At 40.1% G+C, this 24058-nt stretch overlaps 1 pseudogene; it reads left to right on the plus strand.

The window, feature by feature from the left end:
• The first annotated feature begins 14696 nt into the window (after positions 1-14696).
• LOC118238174 lies at positions 14697-15875 on the plus strand (annotated as a pseudogene).
• Positions 15876-24058: the final 8183 nt, after the last annotated feature.

Raw genomic sequence — 24058 nt, forward strand, 5'->3', positions numbered from 1 at the left:
GCTCCCCTTATGGTCCTATAGTTTGTTTATACCCCCAAACCATATTTCCAAACAAGTAGTGATGTCTTACAGTCCTTTAAAAGGAGGGTGTGTGTGGCAAGTCCTTGGCAGACCATACTGAAGGTACCTGTCTAGCATGTAAATAAAGAGGAATAGCATACATAATTAGTAAGGTAAATAACAATAATAATAATAATAATAATAATAATAATAATAGTATTGATGTTATCAGTTTTTCCTATTCTGAGCCTTTTATAAGTGTTCTGTAGGAACTTCCACAGGCTAGATGACATCCATTGCAGCATTCTGAAAAGTAATAAACTGTGTGTTATTGGGCCTTCAAAAATTATCTATGAAGTTCTTTGGAGTTTTTATTAATTTTAGGAATGTAAAGAGGTTCTTAAATAAGGTCTGGAGATATGGCTTCATTGAGGAAGTGTTTTGTGACCAAGCACTAGGATCCATGTTTGAATCACCAATGCCCATAGAAAAGCAAGACACCATAGTGCACATTTCTGGAACTCAATGCTGGGGTGGCAACAGGCAGCTCCTGGAGATCATTGGCCACAAGCCTAGTTGAATCAATAAGGTTCAAGTTCAATGCGAGACTTTGTCTCAAAAAATAAGACTTTGTAGGTATGTCAGTTGGGGCTGGGCTCCACAGTTCTGTGGTTTGACTGGTTGTGGTTTTCTCTCATGGTCTCTTTATGTTGTAAAGAGTTTCTGTGTTGAACTATGAAAACTTACACTTATCTGTGGATATAAGGACAGACATTTAGAATGTAGTAAAGAATTATGCTGGTTTAGTAAAGTAGCATTTGTAGGTTTTTCTGAAGATCCTTGACTTCACCAGTCTTGGGTAGTTGTCTGTAATTCCAGTACCAGGAATAATTTCCCTATTGAGTGGGTCTTATGGTCAGTTAGAGAGCTATTGTTTACCTCCAAGGTATACATGCCACTATTTCATCCATATGGTTATTTTGTCAAGTTGGTCATTTAGTGGTTCACAGATGTGATAGCTGCACCGGACTGCTGATCCCTTCCCTCCTTTGAAGCCTGCATGGCACCTTCTGGTACCATAAAAGCTAGTCTTCAAGAAGAAAGTTTTCGGGAGCCTCTGGGCCTTATGTCTGAATTTCATGAAAACTTTAGCAATATGGAACATACCTTGCACTTCTGGTGAGTAACCAAAGACAATAACAATAGCTTATAATGTTTGTGAGTCTCTTGAACAACTTTATCAACAATTTAAAAGAGGAATTCTAGTGCCTGATGTTGGAATTTTTGTTAAACTGCCTATGGCTCTTGGAGGGAGCATTATGAGCCCAGGTAGGAATTTTTATTTAAACTATATATGCATATTTATTCAATGACTTACAGGTATTATAGATGCATTTAGGAATATATGCATGTGTAAATATATACATAACAACAATTAAAGAAAAATAAGCTATGAATTTAAGAGATTAAGGTGAGATGCAGGCATGCTTTGGAGGGCAGAAAAAGAAAGGGAAAGTGATATAATTATAATCTCAACAATTTTTTTCCCCAACACAGGGTTTCTCTGTGTAACAGCTTTTGCTGTCCTGAAACTCACTTTGTACACCATGCTGGCCTCAAATTTTCAGAGATCCTCCTGCCTCTTCCTCCCAAGTGCTGGGATTAAAGGCTTGCTCCAGCATGCCAGATACTTATCTCAACAAATTCTTAAAACATTTTAAAAGAAACACACCTTATTGGTATATAAATCCACATCCATATACATCCACAGGGGAAGTAAGGTGTACAGTAATGAAGAAGACAACTGACATCTATCTCTGACCCCCACTCATATGCACACTTGCATGAAACACACACACACACACACACACACACACACACTTTTTATTCTCTGACTGTAAAACACAGAAAACTATAGAATCATGTAACTGTATTAGATTACTCAGATATACCACAAACGTTGAGCATTTGCAAAGTTCATTTTTTTCTCTTTCTTAAGCATATCTAATACCTAGCTAACATGTTTCCCACTCACAGTTCTTCCTAAATAAAAAGCAGAAAGTGTAGTTTTCCTTTAGCCAATAATGTGTGTGCTGTTTTGGTCTGTTCATTGAATTTATTCATATATACACAAATATGTGTGTATGGTTTTAATATGGAGATAATTACTTTTATATGTCTTTCAGTGTTGAGAGTCAAACCCAGGATACTCTACATATTACACACCACTAGAACTATATGAATTTTTATAGGTAGACAGAACCATATTGTAAAAACAAACCATTCTTAGAGAGGACTATATAAAAATTGAGGGAATTCTGCAGATATATTTTATCACTGTGATAAACATTTTTGTCTTATAAAAGATAGTTGGTGTAATAACATAAACACAACCCTTTTATTTATCAAGAAATAAATTTGAACACAAATCAAAGAGAGCTGTTTAAATGTATTTTTTTTACAATATGCAGAATATGTATCTTCTAAGCTGGTTTTTACCACATCCCTTGAAAATAAACCATCAGTCAACATGAACCATGCCATGATAGTGCTAACATGAAGGAAGCCTATTTCCATGTTTTAGTTTGCTTTTCCTTTGAACTCTCTGTATTCTAGCTACCTTCAAAATACACAAAGGGAAAACATTTGAGAGCTATGTCAACAACTAAAACTTATCTGTCAAGACTATTGATACCCCATATTTATGGGGGGAGGTCCTTCTGTATATATGTTTGTCTGTTGGCCAATAGGGAAGCAAGTTAGGTGGGACTAGGAGTCGAGGAGGATTCTGGGAAATGTAGTAAAGAGAAGTCTTGTGATCCAGGCAGGAAGACTCAGAATATAAGCGGGGACAAGCAGGAAATTGCTCTTTCCCTCTTCCTCCTCTCTTCTCTGTGAAGCCACCTGGTGATCCTAGCAAGAGAAGACACCTGCCGCTGGCATCCAATAAGATAAATTCTTGTAAAATATATAGTTTAATAGTTATAGTTGATAATTAAGACTGAACTGGAAGATAAGAAATTCTAGTCATGGACCAGCAGCATGTACTGAATATTAAATCCCTGTGGGTTATTTTGGGTAACCATGTGGCGACGGGGCTTGGGTGGCTGGCAGAAAGATTTATCGTTATACTATATGGCTTCTAGCACACTGAGAGACCTGCTGCTGTTAAGTCGGACAGCTCCCTTCTCCTTGTCTGCAGTACGGACTGACCTTCAGAAGCAAAGTGTAATACAAGAGCTTATAAAAGCCTGCTTCTCATTCACAGACACTTACCACTTTAAAAATTACATCCTGCTGCCAGATGGTCTTCAGGGGCTGCTAAAAGTGGGCCACAAGCAAAACTTAAATTTTTTTTAAAAAGCACAGTAAAAATTTTTAGAAATCATTAATATATTGGCCTCAATTTTACAATTACTACATTAAATGAAAATTTTAAATTAGCTAGATGAGATATAAAATTTAGTTAGAAGTTGCTTCAAAGTCTTTCACAAAGCTTTTATTTTATTGCAGTCAATATATAAACAGAAATGGCAGGCATAGGGGTTAGAGAGAGGGCTCAGTGGTTAATTCTGGCTGCTCTTCCAGAGGACCCTGGTTCAGCACCCCATGGCAGATCACAACTGTCTGTAGCTACAGTCTCAGGGGACCCAACACCCTTTTCTGGCCTCTGCATAACACACACACACACACACACACACACACACACACACACACACACAGAGAGAGAGAGAGAGAGAGAGAGAGAGAGAACAGAAACATATATAGTCTAAACCCATATAGATTAAAGTAAAAATAAAGATTAAGAAACATTAAAAAAATAAATAGCAGCATGATTTAGAAGTAAATCACCAGAATCTAATAGCTCTAAAGAGACTAGATCCTGGAAAATAATGGAATTATTCAACATTTCCATTTTTTCTCTTTTACCCCAGTGTAATATATAAAGTGAGGTAAGCACCTGTGCATTCTTGCAATGTGAAATGGAGTCAGTCTTTAGTTTTGATCCACATGTATGAAGTCACAGGGCAGAGTCCAACCCTACTCCTTACAACTGAACTTTCACAGTGCTTCCCTTTTGAGTGTGTGTGGCAAAGTTCATGTCTACATGATCACACATGATTCACAAGTAAACACCTTAGCCAGTACACTTAATAAGTGGGATTGGGTCAGACAGCTCTTTCAAAAATTCTAACTAATGAGGCAGACCAGTGCTATGGTTTGGTATGTTTTGTCCCCTTTAAAGGGGACCCCATGTTAAAGTTGGTTATTGTCCTAGCAGTGCTAGATGGTGGGAGCTTTAGGAAGTCATCCTTGAGTAAATTTTTGAGGGACTGAATTAGTTGCCACCAGAGTAAGTGCTTATAAAGTAAGGCTTCCCCTCAAACCTTGTCTTGTGAACAGACACTTGCCTTTCTACTTCCACCATGGTATGACACAGTGAAGAGATTCATATCATGCCATCACCACCGAGTATATAATTTCCAGACTCCAGAAGCATGAACTAAGGATACTTTTATACCTTGATAAAGGTACCTGAATTCAGTTGTTCTATAGCAATAGGAAACCAACAAGTGCAAGTAAACTTAAGCAGGCCAATTGTTGATTCAAGACAGTATCAAAGGCAGAATTCCTTGTGGCATTATTCAAACAAACCTATCTCCTATACAAAGAAAGCTGTCCAGTTTTAATAACAGGCATGTGCTGGTTAGTTTTTCTCTCAAATTGACACAAGCTACAATCATCTGAGTGGAGGGAACCTTGGCTGAGAAAATGTCTTATAATATTAGGCTGTAGGCAAGCCTGTAGGGCATTTTATTTATTAGATATATATGACTGCATGTGGTGACCCACCTAGGATGATGGTTCTGGATACTATAGGAAAGCAGGCTGAACAAGGCATGAGAAGCAAGCCAGGTAAGCGTCACTCCTCTGCATCAGCTTCCCCCTCCAGGTTCCTGCCCTGTTTGAGTTCCTGTTCTGGGATCCTTCAAGAACAACATGGAGTTGCTATCATTTTAAAATAGCTTCTCATAACCAGAAGATTTCCTCCACAAACTTCACGCTATCTACAAAATATTCATAAAACATACATCAAAAAAATAAAACATAAAGGAGGCTAGAGAGAGGGCTCAGTAGTTAAGAGTAATGTTCTTCCAGAGGACTCAGGTTTGATGCTATGCACTACATGTCAGCTCACAACTGCTTGTGATTCCAACCCCAGGAGCTCTGACTCTTGTCTCCAAGTGCTCCAGGTATGGACACAGTGCTGAGAAATACCTTCAGACAAAACACCTATGCACATAAAAATTTAATTTTTAAAAAACCAAAAGCTGAGGGATGAAACACAAGGACACACATAAATAATCCCAAAGGGATACTATGAAACAAAGAATAAAATGGGCTACAAAAGAAAAGAGGCAAGACATTATATAATGAGAAAATGGTCACTTTGTCAAGAATAAATAGCAATTCTAAGTTTGATGTATGCATTACTGGAGTGCCCAAATATATAAAGTACTGATAAAGCAGAAGTAGAATAAAAGCCTCAATATGGCCATAAGTGCCTACTTTTAGCAATGGAAAAGCACCCTAGAGTCACTAGCAGAGTTAAACTGCTTGGCAGACTCCTTGGACCTAAGCAACATGATATAACATCCCTCAAACGGCAATAAAAGGCACATGATTTCTAAGACCACATAGGACAGTAATCTAGACAGATTATAGAGTATGTTTATACTGGTCCCTTCTCTTTTGGAAGTGTGTGACCTGGTGATTTTACAGGGGCTCAGAAGCAACAGTTCGACTTGAGCCTCAGCGACTTAGAATTTGAGCTTTTGAGAAAGACAGACTGTTGATGTTGGGAACTCTTGGACTACATACAACATTCAGTATTAGATGGCCATGAGACCCCCTGGGCTGAGGGCTTGAGGATATTACTTGAGTATGAGATGTCCTCCATGGGCCTATATATGCAGTGCTTGGTTCCCTAATGAGGGCACTACTTTCAAAAGGTCTGGAAATGTCGTGAACTAGGACTTACATTTTAAAAGTAGAGCATTGGAGTTGGAGGTATCTTGTTCCCAGTTCTTCCCCTATGTTTCTATCTATTTCCTGTTTACCATGATGTGAAAACTTCGGCCATATATAGCCACAGCAATGATGTTCTACCCAAGTGCACAGAGCCAAGGAAATAAGGCTGACACCTCTGAAAATGAGCCAAAAACAAATCCTCCATTAAGCAGTCTTGGGTCCAGTGATAAAAGAAGTAGTTAACTCAGATACTGTAATTATAAATAGTACTCATAAAGGACCCTTATGGCCAATCAATGAGGAAACTATTAGCAAATTAATATCATAAGACATTCTCCAAAATTCTTATCAAATTCCCTTTAAAAGAATTGTCAGTATCACCAAAACCAAGAAAAATGTGAGTAACAATTACAGCCTGTGGGAAATTAAAACGATATAACAACTAAACATAACGTGGCACCCTGAAATGGGTCAGGAAGAAGATACCAAGGTTACACTAAAATTCTGAATAAAGTATGGTGGTTAACCAAAAGGAGGGTGGAAATAAGGCTGCTGATATATGTATTGCAGGTGAATTCCACTTTAGGTTTTAGACAAGGGTCTCCCTATATAGACCAAGCTGGTCTCTACTCACTATGCAGTTTTGCCTGCCCTCAAAATCATCGTCATGCCTCAACCTACTGAATGCCAGGATGCTAGACGTGCATCAGGACAATGGTCCACACAGATGAATTTTAAGAGCGGATTGTAGGCAAAAGAAAGCAGGCATAGAACTACATAATGCTATTGACTTGAAGTTCTAGAAAAGTTTAACTTAGTTGAATAAGAAGATAACAGTGATTGCCAGAGACCAGAGAAAGAGAGAAATGTTGGGGTGCAATAAGTCAGTGTAGAGAACTTTTTATAGACATAGAAATGTTCTATAGCATGACACAAGTGTCTATTAGAATAAATATATTGGGATAAATTGGTAATTTTTATATTTTCTTTGGATGCTGGTAATGCTGCCTTTAAAATGATTGCCTTTAAAGTCTTTAAAGATCACAGTCCAATCTGAAAATATAATAACATGATGTTGCAAACATGTGATAGAAATAAGTGTGGCATATTGCTCCAACATTATAATTTGCAGAGCTCAGGAAGTCTTCCCAGAGTCTCTGAGAGGGATTTCTAATCCTTTCTCCCTGTGTTTTATGGGTGGTCAACTTATTCTGGAAAGAGAGTCCACTCATTTCACATTACAAACCCCATTTAACAGAAAGCGAGCTGCCTGCCTTTGTCGTTACTCCACATGTCTTCAGCCAGATATTAATTTATTACACGCTGGCAACGGGAATTTTCCTTTGATTCCACCCATGACATTTAAAATAAGGATGGGACTTTAAGGACGTGGGAAAATCTCTGTACAGGAAGAGGAAGTTGCTCTTCCAAGTTCATGCACACAGAGTTTGGCTTGCTGCGACAATTGGAAGTGTTTCACTCTCTAAATGTTCCTATCAGCCCTCAGGATATTCTTTCTCGGAATCTTTTTATATGCTTTTTTTTTTTTAACGTTCCACTTTCCCCTGCTACCTTTAGTAGGAGCAGCTGGTTTCAATGAACGTTTTGAAAGTCAACAGATTATCCCCAACAGAAATGTTCAGCCTTGGTCTTGGACGCTGCTGCCTGGTGCTTTATATCTTCTTAGCGTCTCTTTCCCATAAAATGTATGCATTTGCTTTCCTCAGACATATTAAAAAAATAAAAACAACAACAAAAACCTCTTGCCAAAGGTACAACCTTCCTCCTACTTCCCCAGGTTCATGTTGCTAGAAGAATTTTAATCTTTTCTCCCTCTTGTTCTCATCCAATTTATAATCAAGTCTTTCCAAATCCCTTACCCAAAACCTAGCTCACATTACCTCATCTCTGTCCTCTTGAGATATCATCCTTCTCATGCCTCCATTCACTCTGTCTTGCAACAGCCTGGGAACAGCTGCTATACACCACTGATGTATCACACCTCTCTGAGAGAATCTGTGCTTCCCATTTCAACTGTAATAAAGCCAATACTCAACATCAGGACTTCAGTGACCTAAAACTACTCTCCTATTTTTCACACTTTATCTCAGCAAAATCAGCTTGCTATTACCTCTTTTTAAGAGTTTGTAGTGCACTAAATTTTGCATCTCATTCTCAGTACAACTAAAAAACAAGATTACCATCATTTTTGTTGGCTGGGTAAAGCAAGCAAGAAGCAAAACAAATGGAGGTAACTTGTCGATGGTGATGCGAAGCCTAGAACCTCCAGTACCCTGCCCTCCCACCTCAACTTCCAATGTCTGCTCTTTCGTGGAGTTTCCTCCACTAGAGGCTCTTCTTTCCTCTCTGCTAGCCACGCCTCACAATTGATTTCTTTCAGCTGGGGTATAATACAAACAGCACCAATTTGTTCTTTCCCTCTCAAGACTCCCTTTTCTGATGTCTGATTCACATTTACTTGTGCTGATAGATCAGTTGTAAAAGTACACCTTTAAAACTTGTGTGTGTGTGTCCTGCCTCCCTTGTCCCCCAGCACAGTGCTTGGTCTACTGCATATGATCAATAAAATCTGTTGAAGAAAAAAGTCCCTCACATTTAGGAGGCCCAAATGTGGTTTTTAATTGATGGCTTTTAATTTTCTGACCAGTTTCATACTTCTTCTCACTAAGCAAATATTCAGTAAATCTAAGTAAGTGTGCAGTTTGCTCTATTCCTGTACTCCAGATATAGTGGTGTACTGAGATGGTGTTTTCTTCTGCAAAAACACCTTGAGGATAACATTTGAATTCTCCTCCTGTGTACTGAAGACTTTCCACTTTAGTATACAAATATGCACACGTTAGGCAAAAGTGGTTACAACATAAAGCACTTAGAGCATGGAACTACATTTCCTCAGACCAAATGTACCAGAGTTGGTTTTTTTTTTTGTTTGTTTGTTTGTTTGGTTTTTCAAGAAAGGGATTCTCTGTGTAGCTTTGGAGCCTATCCTGGCACTCGCTCTGGAGACCAGGCTGACCTCGAACTCACAGAGATCCACCTACCTCTGCCTCCCGAGTGCTGGGATTAAAGGCGTGCGCCACCAACGCCCGGTGATACCAGAGTTCTTAACAGCTTACAACATATGGAAAGAAACAGAATTGAGTATTTGAAAATGTTATTATGTGAGCAATAAAAAAATCATTTGACATTTCTAAGTATACTCTTTAAAAGGCAACATGAAGATCACATATTGTCCCTAATGGGAATATATATGAAAACATATGTTTAAATGCAAAAAAGTAAACAGGCTGTGGAGAGGGTAAGAAGAGAAGAAATTGCTTGCTCTAGACAGCACTATCCCTTTCTCATCCTATCTACCAGCAATTTGTTCTTCCTATTTTTATATCTAAGTATTACATGATCAAATAAGTTTTCTAAACTGTGACACAGCTGGGGTCAGGAAGCAGGCTTGTCAAGCTCTACTTCAGTAGTCTGACATAGTAGAATGCTACTAATCTTGCAGCCAGTAACCCATTCGGAACTGCTTGCTTGTGAACTAGAGGCATATTTGTTAACCTGTGCTACCACCTGCTGGTAGGTTTTCCCATAATTCACATTATAACAGATCCTAAAATGCCAAAATATTACTCAATAAAATATATTATTGCAACTATACTCATCATCCACATTTTCTAATTATTCTTGTGTGTATTATCTAGTTACACAGACTTTTGAAATTGCCGTAAGAATCATGTAATAGTGTAATTGGTATAGATATCTGATCCTGTCATGTAAAAGGGCCTAAACATTTATTCATTTATATCGTGTAAAAGTATCTACACATTTATTCTCCTCTTAAGAACTTTGTTTACTTTCTAAACTGTCTATATCTGAGAAAACATTTTACTAATTTCTTTTTTTCATATTATAAAATTTTTTTTACATTTTTTAAATTTAAATCAGAAATAAGATTATTTTACATGTCAATCCCATTCCCTCTCTCTCCCCTGCCCTCACTAACACCATACCTATCCAATACCATTCCTGCTCCCCAAGGAGAGTAAGGCCTTCCATAGGGTGTCTTCAGAGTCTGTCATATTCTTTGGGATAGGGCCTAGGCCTTCCCTCCTGTGTCTAGGCTGAGGGAGTATCCCTCTATGTGAAATGGGATCCCAAAGTCCATTCCTATGCTAGGGATAAGTACTGATCTACTACAAGAGGCTCATATATTTCCTCCTCAGTGACACCCACATTTATGGGGTCTGGATCAGTTCCATGTTGGTTTCCCAGTGATCAGTCTGGGGACCAAGAGCTCCCTCTTGTTCAGGTCAGCTGTTTCTGTGGGTTTCACTAGTGTGGTCTTGACCCATTTGCTCATTACTCCTCCTTCTCTGCAACTGGATTCCAATTCAGTTCAGTTTTTAGCTGTGGGTATCTGCTTCTACTTCCATCAGCTGGTGGATGAAGGCTCTGGGATGGTATATAAGTTAGTTATCAATCTCATTATCAGTGGAGAGCATTTAATGTTGCTTAGATGGTTAGTTGGTATCATCCTTGTAGATCTCTGAACATTTTCCCAGTGCCTGCTTTCTCTTTAAACCTATGACTCCCTCTCTGATGCTATCTCTTATTTTTCTCTCCTCTATTCTTCCCCCTACACAACTTTCCTGCTCCCTTATGTCCCCCTCACCCTTCCTCTTCTCCCCTTCTCATTCTCCTAGCTCTCTCTCCACTCCCCCCATGCTCCCAATTTGCTCAGGAGATCTTGCCCCTTTCCCCTTTTCCGGGGGACCATGTATGTCCTCCTTGTTGCCTAGCTTCTCTGGTGGTGTGGATTATAGGCTGGTAATCCTTTGCTCTATGTGTAAAATCCATATATGAGTGAGTACATACCATGTTTGTCTTTTTGTGACTGGGTTACTTTGCTCGGAATGGTTTCTTCTAGTTCCATCCATTTGCCTGCAAATTTCAATATTCCATTGTTTTTTTTCTTTCCACTTAGTACTCCATTGTGTAAATGTACCACATTTTCTGTATCTATTCTTTAGTTGAGGGGCATCTAGGTTGCTTCCAGGTTCTGGCTATTACAAATAATGCTGCTATGAACATAGTTAAACAGATGTCCTTGTTGTATGCATGTGCTTCTTTGGGTATATGCCTAAGAGTGGAATTGCTGGATCTTGTTGTAGTCTGATTTCCATTTTCCTGAGGAATCGCCATACTGACTTCCAAAGTGGCTGTACAAGTTTGCACTCCCACCAGCAGTGGAGGAGTGTTCCCCTTTCTTCGCATCCTCTCCAGCATAAGTTATCATTGGTGTTTTTTATTTTAGCTATTCTGACAGGAGTAAGATGATATCTTAGAGTTGTTTTGATTTGCATTTCCATTTTACTAATTTCTAAATATACAATATGATAGTAGATTTGGATCAACTGACAATACATATCAACAATCTATAAGCTTGTGCATATTAGAATCATATTGTAAGCTTATTCTTAGTTCTGCTTCAGCCGGTCTGCCTGATCCCCTGCTCCAAACCCATCCCAGTCCCTTAGGCACTTGGCCTCTTAGTGAAGCCCCAGGAGCCCACAAGTTCTTCCCAACAGCACTTGCAATCTAGCCCACCTGCAATCCTTTGTGACTCCACTGACCCACAGAACATCTCTCTACCAAGGACCCATAGCTGCCACATGCTGATGGAACTCAAGTAGAAGACCTTCTTGTTCCTACCTGACCTTCTTTCTGTTTTCTTCAGATTTACCATTAGTCCTGCTGTGGACTACCATTATGAGCCCCTTCTCAAGCTCACACCCATTTCTCTAGTGACTCTTGGTGAGATTCAATCATTTTAGCCCATCTTTTTTCCTTTGTGATTCCTTGCCAACATGCAGAAGAGCTCTTACCAGGAACCTCACCCCACAACACTTGGCTGGAACTCAGTACTGCTCTCTATCAGGGATCCAATGTGTGCCACAGTTGGCTGGGAATTGGAGACCCCACAGCCACCAGACTTGGCTATGACCTAGAGTGGAACATGGTAACCAAAGAATGGAATACCCACCCAGTAAAGACAGATATCCATACCAAGAAACACTTCAAATGTCATAATCCCAGATGCTTAGAACCCAGAAAAAAAAATACAAACATGAAAAACAGTCAATATGTCTCCTCCAGAAGGCAGCAACCCTATTGCAATAGGCTCTGAGAAAAGCAATTTAGCTGAATGAAGCACAAGACAAGGACACCAAAATAGCAATTATGAATACGTTCAAAGACCTTAAAAGTATACAAAGTATACCCTCCCTCCTTCCCACCTCCCCTCTTCTCTTTTTCTTTCTCTGTTTCCTTCATATATGTAACTGAAAAATCATGCAGCATAAAAAAATCCAAAAACAAAAAAACAGCTGGACGTTGGCAGCGCACGCATTTAATCCCAGCACTCTGGAGGCAGAGGAAGGTGGATCTCTGTGAGTTCGAGACAAGCCTGGTCTTTAAGAGCTAGTTCCAGGACAGCCTCCAAAGCCACAGAGAAACCCTATCTCGAAGAACCAAAAAACAAACAAACAAACAAAAAACATACAAACAAATAAACAAACAAACAAAAGCAATAGTAAATCTTTGCAATTTGGCTAGATTTGAAGAGAAGGAAGCTGAGACCTTTGGCATACATCATACAAAATTACTGTTTTCCCTGAGGAAAGATTTACCTTCCAAGATTAAGGTGATGACAGAGAATGAATACAGTTCTCCATATTTATAAGCATTCTTGGACTCATCTCACAAAGAGTTGTGCAAGGGATAGAAGAGCTGGAGTTTGTAGGACTAATGTAAAAAGGGTGATTTATTCCGGCCTTTTCTGAGGTGCCTCTGCCTAGTGAAGGTCCTACACTTGAATAACAGAGGTGTTTCTGTGACCTTCTGGGAGAGGAAACTGTGGAAACCTCCACTTAATCAGAATTGTCACGACCTCTGAAAATACAGCCATTGTAGGGGTTTGCATGCTGACCTCATTTTATTTTTTAAATATTTTAGTCATTTTACACACCAACCTCAGTTCCTCTTCCTTCCTCTCCTCCTACTCCCTTCCCCCTTCCCCCATCCCATATACTCCTCAGAAAGGGTAAGGCCTCCCATGGGGAGTCAACAAACCTGGCACATCAAGTTGAGGCAGGACCAAGCCCCTCCCTCATGTGTTAAGGCTGAGCATGGCATTCCACCATAGGGAATGGGCTCCCAGTTTAGACTGGGATAGATCCTGGTCTCACTGCCAGGGGCCCCACAAACAGACCGGGCCACACAAGTGTTGTCCACATGCAGATGGCCTAGTTCTGTCTGACCTCATTTGAAAAATAGGACTGCAGGTGATCTGTAGTGTAGGTAGCTTGAAAACCAGAATGAAAGATTATCTGCTTGAAGACAAGCACTGAGTAACTTATAAGTATACCTTCAAGAGTGTAGCTAGAGAGAATTAGAATACATCAGAAAACATCCCTAACTCTAAGATCTTACCTGCTTTCTGGCTGTCAGAAAGCCTCCAGTGAGTTTTACCAATGTGAAACAATGACCAGATGACTCCACAGGGGGAAGGTTTATTGGGTGAAGACAAGTTCATAGAATGCAGAATGAGGAAAACTGAGGCAGCAGCGATCTCTGTTTTCAATCCTGCCTATATACAGACTTCCCTTTGGGGCAATTCTTTCCAACATGCATGTCTAGGACAAGCCACAGTTAAGTCAGGCTATCTTGGGTAGACGTAGGTGTAGACACATTTTTAAGGGCTCTCATGATGCTAATGTACAACACTGGTTAAGAACCACTATCCCGGAAGGGAGAGATGCCTCCTTGGTTAAGGGCACTTGCTGCTTTTCCAGAAAACATGAACTGGGTTCCTAGCACCCATATCCCACAGCTACCAACTGCCTATAACTCCAGCTCCAAGGGATGCAATGCCCTCTCCTGACCTCCACAGACACTCACACAAGTGGAGAACAGCGCTGTCCTAAGACTCGGGACTGAGTGTCCATCTTACTTGAGCGCCAAGCAGTGCTTCTCAAGCACAACAATGATCTGAAGGTCCTGTTAATCTTCAGCAGGTTTGTTGCATTTCACTTTTTAAATGAAGCATGTCTTTCAATTACATAATTAAGTAAAACCACTACCAAACCTCTAACTGGAGCATGACTTAAAATCCAGAGCCTAGAGTCTTCCTCTGTCCTGGTCAGCAGATACTGGGGTAAGGCTTGAAATTCCCAGAGCATTTACAAACATTAGCCAAGCATATCTTGGTGTCAGGCATGAGATTTGGGTTTCATACAAGTGGAGTGTGGGCTTTAGGATTAAAAAAAAATCCCCCAGGTGATTCTAAAATATAGCAAACTATTGGCTGATGCCTCTGAGAGCGTAGAGAGTGAAATCCTGAAGATCAGGTGGCAAACTATAATTGAGGAAGGGTTAGACTACGACCTCTCTTATAGCTGATAAATGAATCTACATAAGTCTTATGGACCTCAGATCTGCCAAGCAGGATTTTCATTCACTATGGATCTGGAGTTCCAAATGGTTCTGGACTACCCTGTGGCAACCTAGGGAACCAAGGGGTGCCTGGCTGACCATTACAAAGTATGAGAATGGGAGTGGCAGCACGGAAGAGAGTGGGTACTTCCATGATCGAGCAGCCAAAGCACAAGGGCCTGGAGCTGCCAATGGTTCCTGTCAGGCTGCCACAACATGAGTCGCTGTTGGGAGCCACGGGGGTCCAGCCTGGAGCAGGACAGCAGCAGGCAACTCCAGGAGTTTTGCTGCAGGCCGGACCTCCAAGGTGTTCTTCCCTTCAAGCCCCAATCATGTTGTTCTCTGGACATGAAGGAGACGTATCTGCTCCAAGTTTCACTGCAATGGATCCACCTTGGCATCTTCAGGATTTGACTGACTCATATTACTGTGGAATGTCTATGGTGACAGTGATAACTATGCCACAATGAAGGGACAGAGTGGAGCAGCGACGGGGCTACATTGTAACACAGATGGCAGCATGCTCCGCTCAGCATCGGCAGATAAAACTGTGGCTGTGTGGGATAATGAAACAGGCAAGAGGGTTAAAAGGCTGAAGGGTCATACTTTCCTTTGGGAACTCCTGTTATCCAGCCAGGCGGAGCCCACAGCTTGTCTGCCCTGGCAGCGATGATGGTACAGTTAAGTTTTGGGACATCTGCAAGAAAGCAGCTATCCAGACATTTCAGAACACATACCAGGTGTTAGCTGTTACCTTGAATGACACAAGTGATCAGATTATCTCTGGTGGAATAGACAATGACATCAAGGTTTGGATCCTGCCTTGAAACAAGATAACCTATACCATAAGAGGCCGTGCAGATTCTGTAATCAGCTTGAGTTTAAGTTCTGAAGGATCTTATCTCTTATCCAATACAATGGACAATACAGTGTGAGTCTGGGATGTCCAGCCCTTTGTGCCCAAAGAGAAATGTGTGAGGATATTTCAAAGAAGTGTGCTCAACTTTGAAAAGAACCTCCTACAGTGTTCTTGGTCACCTGATGGAAGCAAGATAGCTAGCCACTGGCTCAAGTTTGTGTACATGTGGGATACCACGAGCAGAAGGATCCTGTGTAAGCTGCCTGGCAATGCTGGCTCCATCAGTGACATGGCTTTCCATCCTGACAAGCCTATCACCCTCTCAGCATCCAGTGATAAGAGGCTGTATATGGGTGAGATCCATCATGTGGGATGGCAGGCTCCCAGGCTGTGTGACTTGAGAGTCCACCTATGTGATTGGCCAGAGTCAGATGGTGTCCTGGCTGATCTGCCTTCAAATGACCATCACTAGCAAGCAGCTGGGGATGATGGCCATACTCCAGCAACCACTTGTACCCCATTTACCAGAACAACTGTGGCCTCTGGTATCACTTGCCAGATTCCAGGGATTGGCCTCTTTTTATAAAATAAGATTTCTTCAGAGGGACAGACGTTAGTTTGAGGTCTTCTATTTTTTAATCTATCCTGGAGACAGGAAATGTCCATTGAAATGTGTTAGTTGTATTTGTTTTCAGTTTTATTTCAAATTGAATAACTGGGTTGTACATTTTTCATTCTGTGTTTGAGTATTTTGTATTAAAAATCCAAACAGATACCTTTTTACAAGGAAAAAAACCCCTAAAACTATGAGAATGGTCCCCTGTGCTCTGCAGGGCCTGTTCTGTTTCATGTAATCATGTTTCAGAATTGCCCTCTGGGCTCTAGGTTCAACAGTGCCTAGCAGCACAGGAACTCCAGGTCACTTGGCATGATGAGTGAGGTTGTCATTCATCAAAAATGACTGCACCTGAAACAAAGGATTAGCCACCCAAAAGACAAAGACATGTCTCTGGTGTAACAGGTGGTCCTTTCAGGACCAAGAGTGATTTTTCAAAGACCTAAGTTGTGTAGCTCATAAAACAGAATTTATATATTGCAAGTCCCAACACATACATAATACCAGGTACTTAACTCTGAGTTTGAGGATAAAGTAGCATCTGACAGGTTAGGCAAACTAAATCAGATAAAAAGAACACTTGTCAAAGTTTCCACTTTACAGTCATGTGTCTTGAGTTATGCCATGTGTAAACATTTTATACCCATGCCTTTCGCCTGAATAGAAGCTAGGCTTCATAGTGCAGGTGTAGCTCTTTGTGTCGCCATATTATAAACTCCTTCAAAATTATAAATGTGGGACCAGCAAAACAGCAACCCCATGGGTAAAGGTATTTGTCACTAAGCCTGGTGACCTGAGTTTGACACTTAAAACCTATGTGGTGGAAGGGAAGAACCAACTTGAGCAGTATGTCTTTTTACCACTTCATGCTCTCAACTGAATGTGTTCCCACAGACATGGAGAGAAATAAATGTAATAAACGACTATGAACATGGAGTATATTTTCTATCCCATCAAAGAAAATGGTAAGGAATATTCGATCCATTAAGCTAGTAAATTCAAACAAATACAATAAAGATGTGCTAAGCTAAGAAAGCCTTCTACAGTTGTGATGTAGTGTGGCCTTTGAAAGCTCATGCATTGAAGTCTTGTTCATCTGAATTTCACTACTGTGACCTGGTAAGAAGTCAGAGGTCACTCAGGGCATGATGTCAGAAAGGGCTTCTGATTATCATTGTCTTCTACACCATGGCTATGGAGTGAGTACTTCCCTTTACCACACACTCCTGTCAGGATGTGCAGCCTCACCAAAGGCAATGGAGCCAAGTAACCACAGACTGAAACGTTAAGAACTACCACGTCCCAAACAAACAAACAAACAAAAAACTTCCCTGTTTTAAAGTGACAATACCTGGTATTTTGTTACAGTAACAGAATGTTGACAAATACAAAATCCCCATAATACTTAGCACTTATTTCCCAGCATTCACTGAGCCCAGAACTTCATCTTGGCCCTGACATTTCTTCCTTGTTCTCTACCTCTAGACAAGATTGCTTGAGAAACAGCAGTTCTTCTTCTTTAACTGTCCCAAACAGAGGGGCTTTCCTTCTAAAGGCAATTAGTAAAGCAATACCGAGAAAACAAAGAACCACATCCATATATAGTATACACTGATTCTAAAGACCCCTCGGTAGCGGATTTATCCCCTATATCCTAAAATTCTTTATTATTATTTATGTGTCTGTGGGGGATGGGGGTTGGAAGTAGGCACTAGATGGGGTGTTCATGAGTACCAGCAGAAACCAGAAACAAACTTGGGTCTTCTAGAAGAGCAGCCCGACCTCTTAACTGCTGAGTCATCTCCCCAGTCTCCAGACTTCTTTAAAACCTACTCTCCTATGCTCTGTCCATGACAAATCATTTTGTGTCATGGGATAATGGAAACATAAATATCTCTAAAATGAACTACTTATTTCCATATTCCAGTTAGTCATGATAAAATATATTTTTTGCAGAACCAAAATGTTATCAAATAATGACAGAAGGCATGTTAGATTTCTCTCTGTCTCTCTCTTCAGAACTGTGGTTTGCATTTTAGCTATATAACACTTTTCCTACCCAAGCCGCCCTTATTTTATATCTTTATTTAATTTGTCAATATAGCTGACATTTTCAGGGTTAAACAGGAAATGATAAAACTATATTGAGAGATGTCAGCCAATCAAGCTGACCTAAATATAGTATAATTTAGAAAATTTTTATTTTCACAGAAATTTTAATTCCCTTTTAAAAATCTATAAACTTTGCTTTAATAATAATCATGTGTTCTTCAGTTCATGAAAAGGAAATGATCTCAGAATATGCAGCCCATCTAAAATGGCCTGTAGTGGCATCTGGCGTTGCCAGTGTATTTGTGTTAGTGGCCACACACAGGCATGACTTCAGATTCATATGTGACCAGAACGTTGGAGGACGGAGGAAGAGAGAGAGAGAGAGAGAGAGAGAGAGAGAGAGAGAGAGAGAGAGAGAGAGAGAGAGAGAGAGAAATAGAGAGAGAGAAATAGAGAGAGAGAGAGAGAGAGAGAGAGAGAGAGAGAGAGCCCACCTCACATTTCCTCACCTTGTTAGAGTTTTTCTTTTCCTGCCAAGTCCTACTGGCAGCTTTAGCCCCAAATAAGCACACAGAAAATTATATTAATTATAAAACTACTGGCTGATGGCCAGGGTTTCTTATCAGCTAGATATGCCTTAATTATTAACCCATTTCTATTAATCTAAGAATTTTCTTGTGGTCTTATCTTACCAGAGAAGGGTCTGGCCCTGTTACTCCTTCCTTGGCTACATGCTGTCATTCTTTGGTCTCCCCCATCAGCCTACCTTTCCCAGAATTCTCCTCATCTCCTAGTCCGACCTATCTTCCCGCATCTACTGGCCAAACAGAGTTTTATTCATCAATTAATAAGAGAAACCTATATACATAAGGACATCCCCCATCATCAGCCTCAAATTAAAATATATTAATATATTAAAATATATATTAAACTACCCACCCTCTTGTGCTTGGTATTGTTTGCTAAGTAAAATGAAAGCAAAGTCAGCCCTCCTCAGCAGCATTCTACAGTTGTGACTGCTTTTTCTAGGATGATTCTGTTAACCATGTGAAGGGCTCACTAAATAATTACAGTGAAGAAGTTGTTCTCCCAAGATTCTAGTAACCCATAGGGAGGGTAATCAGCCTGTGTGGTGTTACATTGCTTAGGTATATAAAAATTCTGGGGTCAAATCTTCAACCCTAAGTAAGGTTTTCCAAAGACCATCCCACTAGCAGTTTTTAAGTGAAAAGAGGTATTTGCCAACTAACTCATCCACACCTCATGGGAAAGCCTGATGCTACCTCAGAAGGAGGTTAATGCAGCATGAGCTGGAACCAGAATCCTGCCAGGCACTGCCACCTGCTTCAGTGTACCACTCCTGTCTGCTAGTAGTCACTCCTTTGTAATTCCTAGGCTACTACTTCTTTTGCTAGGAGTACCAACACTTCAAGGCTTTGAATATGTTCTACCCAGGCCATTTCTCAGGGCTGATCAGGAAGCTTTGACTGTTGAGGTAACAACTACTTTGGGCATACTTTGCTTACTTCGTGGTAGAAAAATTCAATGTCGACCTACTCCACAAAAGGCATCCATCTGTGGCACGATTTCACCTCAGTGGAGGTAGATGCAAAGCAAGTCAGGGGCGAGCTGCCCAGTCTGCTTGCAGAGACATGAATAACAAGGTCCTTTGTTTCTGATCCAGAAATGCCATGTCTACTGTCAGCTCCCACAAAACAGTGGCAGGCAAAGTGAACACTTCATAAGAGGAGAAATTAAATACCAGATATGATTGTCTCATTTTATCTTAAAAACTCACAAACTTTATCATTATAGCAACTGATCTTATTTTAATTACTCAAAACAAATCACAGTACTTGGTATGAGAAGAAAGCAAAGAAGGGGCATAGTGCCACCCCCACTACTGTTAATAAACCCACCCTACTTTTGGTCAGAACCATGGATGTCACTAAATAAGCTCACTGGCCTTAAGTTAATATATAATATATTCAGAAATTCAGAAGAACTGAAAGCTTTTAGTTTGAGATAAGCACAGAGCTATTAAAAGATAAAATATGTATAAAGCAATTTGTCAAAGTCAGTGACTATTCAACACAAATAAAATGAGCTTTCATCACTGGAAGAATTGCAATCAGCTTGGATGAGCTGAAGGCGCTGTTTCTTGCTAAGAAAATTACATGTTTAAACGCAATTCTTAAAAAAAAAATTAGTGACACTTAGAATTTAGCATATTTGTTTAGCAATTTTGCAAATCTCTCAACAAATTTGCTAAAGAAATGGATGTAAAAATGTAAGTCTTGAGAAAACAACCAAACTACAGGTTTTCTGAAATTACAGAGAGGGTCATCCAATGTAACAAGAAAAATATTGGAAGTAATGAACTTTCAATATGTTACCACCCCTGCTTCAAACACCACCAAAATTTGCTCAAAGGTCCTGACAAGCTATGTGGCTCCCAGCCAGGCAGGCAGGGAGAACATACCTGTAACAACTACAGAACCACTTCCTAAATTCCAGCTGAAAATGTGAGGCTAATGTTTTAACCTTTCCGCTTCCAGTCAGCTTGTCTACATGTTATTGGACAGGTTACTCATTCACTTTGTTCTTCAGTTATCACAGAGGGGGATCACTGCTTTCAGGTTTACTAAATGTCAGGTACCCAAGGAACATTTCCTAATGTGAGAGCCATTTGTTAGACATCTATTAAAATAAATGGTATTGCTTACTATTTGATGCATGAGAATTAGAACTGCAATGGAATTTAGACATGATAGAATTTAATCTGGGTTTTCAACTTGAGTATAAGAAATTTCGAAATGGAACAATCAGTCCTAAATGGGATGTTTCCATAAAATTCCTCCCCTCGGAGTTCAGGGGACCCTGAATAACAGGAGGTGGAAAGATGGGAAGAGCCAGTGTCAAGTGGGCAACACCAAAGAAACAAGGACTTTCAAATATCACAGGATTGGCACACATATAAATCACAGAGACTTATGTTGAGGTCTTTGATCCATTTGGACTTAAGTTTTGTGCATAGCAATAGAGATGGATCTATCTGCAGTCTTCTACACACCAGCATCCAGTTATGCCAGCACCATTTGTTGAAGATGCTTTCTTTTTCCATTGTATAATTGTAGCTTCTTTGTCAAAAATCAGGTGTTCGTAGGTGGGTGGGTTTATATCAGGGATTTCAATTTGATTCCATTGGTCTACCTGTCTATATTTGAGCCAATACCAAGCTGTTTCAGGACTACAGCTCTATAATGGAGCTTGAATCTCTTAAAAGAGAAGGTAGGTGGTACCCTCGAGCAAATTGGTACAGAAGACCACTTCCTGAACATAACACCTGTAGCACAGACACTGAGATCAACAGTTGATAAATGATAAAGCCTGAAACTGAGAAGCTTGTGTAAGGCAGAGAACAAAGTCAGCAAGGAAAAGGCAGCCCACAGAATGGGAAAAGATATTCACCAACCCCACATCTGACAGAGGGCTGATTTCCAAAATATACAAAGAACTCAAGTAGCTAGTCTCCAAAACACCAAATAATCCAATTAAAAAGTGGGTACAGAACTAATAGAGGAATCTAAAATGGCTGAAAGACACATAAGAAAGTGCTCAACACCCTTAACCATCAGGGAAATGTAAATCAAAACAACTCTGAGATACCATCTTACTCCTGTCAGAATGGCTAAAATAAAAAACACCAACAACAGTTTATGCTGGAGAGTATGTGGAGAAAGGGGCTCACTCCTCCACTGCTGGTGGGAGTGCCAACTCATACAGCCACTTTGGAAATCAGTATGGTGGTTCCTCAGGAAAATGGGAATCAGTCTACCACAAGATCCAGCAATTCCACTCTTGGGCATCTACACAAAAGATGCACATTCATACAACAAGGACATCTGTTCAACCATGTTCATAACAGCATTGTTTGTAATAGCCAGAAACTGGAAGCAACCTAGATGCCCCACAACTGAAGAATGGATGGAGAAAATGTAGTACTCTATGTGTATATATTATAGTTTCCAGTATTGGTTTTTATGAGATTTCACCTGTATGAATATATGTGTGTGTGTGTATTTGTGTGTGTGTGTGTGTGTGTGTGTGTGTGTGTGTGTGTGTGTGTGTGTGTGTGTGTGTGCGCGCGCGCGCGCGTGCGCACGCTTTTTCTTTGGCTGTTTATCTCCTAGTAGTTTCTTTGCTTTGTCACATTCTAGCATTTTATCATCATTTTTAGATACCTGTTTATATTCTAATCAGAGAAAATAAAAGGTGTGGATTTGAGTGGGTAGAGGGTTGAGTCAAGATAGATCTGGAAGGGGTTGGGGGAGGGGAAATAATAATCAGAATATATTGTATGAAAAAATCTATTTTCAATAGAAAAAGAAATGTTCAACTGTTAAAAAGCTATTAAAAATTATCGGCAATTATAATGCCTTCACCTAAAAACTCCTTTAAAGGACCATTGGCATCTCCTCAGGCATGTGAGGGGAAATCCCTTTCTCTTGTCCTTCAGTGATTCTATTTTTGATTTTGGAGACAAAGGGTGTCACTCACCTTTGAAACACTCCTGTTTGTTATTCAATCTTCAATTTAAGATACTCCTGTCTAGCTGGAAGAATAAATAGCTGACATCACAAGACAAAAAAGCATAAAGACATGCAGATATTAAAACTTATACAATAGCAAGCACGCTTGCATTCTTCATTCATCTATCTTATGTACTAGGGTCTTCATTTTTTAGGGAAAAAGCCCCCAGATTTCCAATATTTTAATTTATAAGTAAACTATATTTTTAGTTGGGGCTGCCAAATGGGCTATTTCAAAAACAAAATTTGCATTTTACAGAGACTCCATTCAAAGCTGCACATATTCAATATGTAGTAGCAATGGATGCCTGTGTATTAACTATAGGTTCTGAGACACACCACCTCATTTCTTGCACTTACTGTCTGGGGTGGGAGGAACAGTTGAGCAAGGAAACAGCTGCAAGAACAATGAACACATCTGAAGCCAGGAAAATATACAATGCAACTAACAATTACATCAAGATACAAAGCTTCATCTATGACAGGTGTGCTCCAAGTTGACTGTTTTATGCGATAAAAAATTCAGAAAGCCAGCCTAACAGGGAAATTGCTGTATCATTAACAGAATGTTGTGTGGGACTCCTGGAAACAAACTGGTATTTAATTGAGAAGAGATGGGCTCATTTTCTTCTGCTGACAACATGCTTTTTGTTTCCTCCCTCATTTTCTTCACTATTATGATGATGATAAAAACATCAAGATAACACCGATACCATACACAATCTGCTAGGCTTTTCTTTATGATAATAATCACGCGATTAACAGGGCAGATGGTCTTAGAATAATAAAGACATTGCTGTCACAGAACAAACCAAGAAAGCATGAGTTAATTGAACTTAATAAAGCTAACTGGTATAAAAACAGAATGACACTAAGGGGAAAATCCAAATCAATGTATTGCTGGAAAAGAGCACAGATATCTGTTATGAGATACAAGATTCTTGAAGAAAAGCTAAAAACACAAAACTCTCCTTTTGTAGCCTGGAGAGATGGCACGGTGGTTAAAAGCTCTTACAGACGCTCTGGGCTTGGTTCCCTTATGGGGCAGCTTAGACCCACCTGAAACTCCAACTCCAAGGGATCCCACACCCTCTTCTGGACTCCCCTGGCACCAGCATACCAGCATACATATGTGCACATAGCCACTGTTGCTAAAATTCATTCCCAGAGGAGACTAAGCAATGTCTGCTCCTCGGCCTAAAGTCCCAATGACAAACTGAGGCACAATTCTACCCAAAGTTCACTTTGGGGAATGAATGAGTTTATTAAGTATCCTTACAGAGCATGCATGGGTGAGGGTTTATTTATAGGGGTATAGACACTCCTTTTTCCCAACAGGCTACACCTGGGGATCTCTTTCCTAACAGTGTTAAGGGCTTCTCTGTAACCACATAA

This window comes from Cricetulus griseus, chromosome 2 (assembly GCF_003668045.3).
Source record: "Cricetulus griseus strain 17A/GY chromosome 2, alternate assembly CriGri-PICRH-1.0, whole genome shotgun sequence".
In the NCBI taxonomy this organism is placed as follows: domain Eukaryota; kingdom Metazoa; phylum Chordata; class Mammalia; order Rodentia; family Cricetidae; genus Cricetulus; species Cricetulus griseus.